Raw genomic sequence first — 4,851 nt, 5'->3', positions numbered from 1 at the left:
TTCCTGGTAGCACAGGCTTGTTTCTCAGATGGAGGAACAGAAGCCAGAGAGGAAATGTCCGTTTCCTGAGAGCCCCCTGGGGGTCACGCTCTAGGCTGGCACCGTTCATCCCCAGCTCGGTCCCACACTGGCTTGACTGGACTGCCTTGGCTGCAGCAATCTTGCCGTGTCCATGAGGAAACCTGGCCCCAAAGTCCTGCGAGCCATAAATTCCAGCTGTGCCACACAAGCCATCTACCTGACAGTTGGAGCAACTTCCAGTGGGTAAAACACATGGGAAAGAGACCATTTGGTAGGGTGGCCAACGGGTCCCATCAAGACCAAGATACATCGGTGTCATTCAAAACCATTAGGATAGCTGGGCTCTGCGGTCAGGTAAGTGGAGAAACCAGTTCTACCTTTTCCTGTAACCCCTCCCACTCAGCCGAGCCAAGCGCCCAGACAGACAGCCTCTCCCCCCACCCCTGCCAGGCCCCACCCCACCGCCAAACTGGGGGTTCACACAGGGTCCAGGAACTGTAGGCAAGTTCTGGCTCTGCCAGAAACCTCAGCAACAGCTTCAAAAGCCTGGTGGGGACACCGCTCGCTTTCAGGGGTCTTTCCAAATGGACAGGCTTTCCAAGGCCCACCCAAAGGAGCCCTCCTTCGGGAAGTCTTGCGGCTGTATTTTGCATGGGTTGCACACCACCTAAGATGGGGAAATGCAAGCATCCTGAAGACAAACGTCTCTTCTGCCTGTCACCACAGCAGGCCATCAGGAAAGGAGATGGCAGAAAGGACTGCCCCACGCCTTGTCTCCACAGGTCCAGCATTCTACCTGCAGTTCACAAACACTGCAAGGGAAATACGATTATTCTGGTTACATAAAAGAGAACAACGTGACAACAGAATTTAAATGATATGCCCCCCATCACAGTGAATAAATTGTGGGGACCCATTGGGCCAAGAGTTTCCCCTCCGCCCCCCCCCCAGCACTAAGCCTCTTTACCCTTGTCTGCTTCCCAGGGCCCAGACCTCACACACAGGAGGTGGTTATTATGTCTGCAGAGGATAAAGAAGTGAATGTGTGAGTCCAGGAAAGAGGTGGATGGGAAAACTTACATGGCTTGATTTGAATTTTCAAAGGTGAGTCCATTGTAATGCTCTGGAAGGGAGAAAACAGATTGTTGATTAAACAACCTGGATTTTTTTTAAATCCAATGAAAACCACCTGTAAAGAATTTTGTGACTTTTCATCCACTCTTAGTATGATAAAAATAGTTGGAGTTCGTTTATTCCTAGGGCAACTTTTCTATCATTCTTGATGAACAGAGAAAGGAACAGTTGATGGAGAACTACCACATATGTGTGTATATGCATGCACGTGTGCACACACACACACACACATGTGCATGTGCATCTGCGCATCTCTGTGTATTTGTGCACTTGACCTTCCCCGCACCCTACAGATGGGCATTGTCACCAGAGGAAGAGCCTGACACTCAGAGGAGTTCTGTGACCCTCCTTGGGCTCACAGCATTGTCAAGCAGGGAGGTAAGGCCGGGCCAGAGCTGTAGGATTACACACTTGTCCTGTCCACACTCTCCCCGAACACTCAGCTTTTCCTCTTGGATGTTCAAGGGATGAGAAGGTTCAATGGACCTTCTCAATGGACTTTTTCAGCCATCAGACCTTCTAAATGTATACTTGGAACCTGGTATAGTGGCTCATAGCTGTAGTCCCAGCCATTCAGGAAGCTGAAGTTGGCAGGATGGTGACAAGACCAGCCTGAGCAAAAACGTTCGGGAGACCTCATGTCGACCAATAAAAAGTTGGCTAGGATGACGTGTCCCTGTCAGCTATGTAGGAAATGTAACTAGGAGAATCATGGGCCATGGGGACAAAAAAATAAAGCAAGACCTCCATCCCCAAAATTAACAAAAGCAAAGGGGACTGGAGCTATAGCTCAAGTGGCAGAGCACCTGCCTCAAAAGAGCAAGCCCCCAAACTTAAAAACAAAACAAGCCTGAATAAGTTAATACATGCCTACACACACATACTTCTACATATATACTTCTGACAGGAGGGCAGACTCCCCAAATTAACTAATAAAGAGTAAACATCTAGAGGGAAGCTGTCCTGTTTGGTTGCGAGAGTTACCGTTTCAAAAACATCAGTTTAGACTCTCCCTGTGGGTCACCATTGACTTCATTGTGAATGGGGAGGGGCAGGTGCCACCCGGGACACAATACTCAACTGGTTCTCCCCGAAAGAGGCCTTCACCCACAGAGCAGCCCCTGAGGAAGAAGGGTGCGGTCTCTCCCTGTCCATTGTCCCGGAGGCTGTGCTGCCAGGCTGACTGCCAGGACCAACGATCTACCTGCCTTGGGTTTGTGTCCACACACACACACCCACACACACACACACACACACACACACACAGAGTGGCCCCCATGCCCTGCTCTAAGCCATGCCACCCCCTCTTCTGCCAGGACCTGCAAAGGCAGGCTGAGCAGCCTGGGGTCTTGCCCCCCCCAGGCCTGCTCTTAGCCTGGGGTTAGGGGGGTTGGGGTGAGGGGGTGTCTTTGGCAGTAGTTGTGCTAACTGCTCCTGCATGCACAGTCTGCCTTGCTGAACCCACACCCAGTCTAGTACTGGGCAGACAATCCCCTTGTGTTTCCTCACCTTCCCGCCCTGGCTGCCAGAGGCTGGTCCCATCTTGGAGATACTGAATAGGCCATTTGTTAGGAGATCAAAGAGCCACCTGCGGGAAGCGCCCCACGGCCTGGAGCAGGCCCAGGCCGCAGCCGCCCAACCTGCCAGATGCAGGGCTTTTCCAAACAGCCCACCTTGGGGGCACCTCTCCACCTTCCTTCTCCCCCTCCTCCTCCTCCCCTTCCCCCTCCTCGTCTTGCTCCTCCTCCTCCTCCTCCTCCTCCTCCTCCTCCTCCTCCTCCTCCTCCTCCTCCTCCTCCTGCTTGCTTCTTATCTAAGAGCGCCTGCCTATCCACCTACCTGGCCGCCAGCTCTTGCAAGCCTCTCTCTGCTGGTTCTTTGCACTCCGCTGACCTTGCATGCCTTCCCTTGCCTTACACTGGGAGAAGACTCAAGCATCCTCTGTGCAGAATCCTTGCCAGTTCCTCAGGTGAGCTGCAGATCCCCTCCCAGCTGCCCCGCTGCTGGGGACAGCAGCTGGCCCACCCTAAGGCCTACATGCAGTCCCAAAGCCAGACCATGTGTGAGAGGGGGATGTGGGGGTTTGTGGGGTTTGTTCCTGTTTTTGCTTTGTGCCAGTCCTGGGACTTGAACTCAGGGCCTGGGTGTTCTCCTTAAGCTTTTTTTATTTAAAGCTAGCACTCGAGCCACAGCTCCACTTCCAGCTTTTTGTTTGTTTGTTTGGTGGTTAATTGAAGAGAGTATCATGGAATTTTCTGCCTGGAATGGCTTCGAATTGCTATCCTCAGATCTCAGCCTCTTAAGTAGCTAGGATTACAGGTGTGAGCCAGTGGTGCCCAGCGCCCCGGAGCTTTTTTGTCCAAGTCTAATGCTTTACCACTTTAGCCACAGTTCTACTTTAGCTTTTTTGGTGCTTAATTGGAGATAAGAGTCTCACAGGCTTTCCTTGTCCAGTCTGGCTCTGAACAGCCATCCTCAGATCTCAGCCTCCTAAGTAGCTAGGATTATGGGCAGGAACATCTAGCCCCTGGATAACTAGGGATTTAAGGGCTATATAAGAGCCATTGGAGTCACAAGAAAGGAAAGCAAAGACAAGTTCAAGAATGGCTGCCAAACAGCTCGATGTAGCTGACTATAGGAAGCCCATCCCGCCCCCAGCCCTGACCACTGCCCCTCAGCGTTCCACAAGGTATGCTACACAATCCCCCCTCTCTCCCGTCCACTTTTCCAGGCCCCAGGTCTCAAGATGGAGCAAGGGTCTGGAAAGGGGCTATGTGCTGTTCCTTGTGTGGGGTCTTCTCCATCCCCTGTTGGAAGATAAGTTTCTGACCACCAAGTTTCAGACCCACACCATGTGAGGCACCTCGCAGATGCTTGCTTGCTAAGTATTTCCCTTGGCCAACAAATGGCTCACACAGTGGGTCTGCAAAGCTCTGGTGAGCGCAGCCACATTTGGCCACCTGGCCGGGGTCCCTGGCTCTAGGTATAAATCCTTCCACATCTCTGGATGAGGTAGGCCTTGCTACCTATTCTGCTTTGCTGGTGAAGGAGCCAGGCGTCAGAGCAGCCTACCCCAAGGTCCTGCTAACCAGGTGAGACTGCCTGCCTGTCTGTCTGTCTGTCTGTGCGACACTAAACCTCCACGTCTGTCTCCAGCGCTCAGATCCGGCACATGCTTTTACTCCTGCGCCACCACGGGAAAACTCAGGCCCTGCCCACCAGTTCCGCAGTCTTGGTTTTACTTGATTTTCCTTGGCCCTGAGCACAGTGGAGAGAGAAGGATACGTGTGTATTTCATCATCTGGGATCCTTTCAAAACCAACCTCCAGGACTCCCTCATCGCCACCCTCAGCCCCACCCCCTCGGCAGGAGCCTGCTGACGGCTGAATAAACCCCGCCAGCTCTGTCCGCCCAAGCACTGGCCACCAGGAAGGGTCTGGCACCCAGGCGCCCACTCTCTGTGTGGCCACACGGAAGCCAGCCTCCCCGTGAGCTGTCTGGGAGCTGCCACGCCAGAGAGAACAAAGGGATCAGCCTCCCTCCACCTCGTCTCCATCTCCTCCACCTCCTCCCCACCTGGCTTGATGAACCTGCAGGACAGAGGCTCTGCCCGCACAGGCCTGGGCTCTGGCCTCAGGAGGCTGGCAAGCGTCTCCACTCTGGTGCCTCAGTTTCCACACCACCTCCTCTGAAAAG

General features: G+C 53.3%; 1 long non-coding RNA gene across 1 annotated transcript; it reads left to right on the top strand.

Moving 5' to 3' along the window:
- Positions 1–353: 353 nt before the first annotated feature.
- LOC138810593 (uncharacterized) lies at positions 354–4,363 on the top strand. The gene is made up of 3 exons (XR_011367183.1): positions 354–375; positions 1,006–1,125; positions 4,312–4,363. It is a non-coding gene; the product is annotated as an uncharacterized lncRNA (long non-coding RNA).
- Positions 4,364–4,851: the final 488 nt, after the last annotated feature.

This window comes from Dipodomys merriami, unplaced genomic scaffold (assembly GCF_024711535.1).
Source record: "Dipodomys merriami isolate MVZ:Mamm:240054 unplaced genomic scaffold, mDipMer1.0.p SCAF_50, whole genome shotgun sequence".
In the NCBI taxonomy this organism is placed as follows: Eukaryota; Metazoa; Chordata; class Mammalia; order Rodentia; family Heteromyidae; genus Dipodomys; species Dipodomys merriami.
This window is presented reverse-complemented; position numbering and strand designations above follow the sequence as displayed.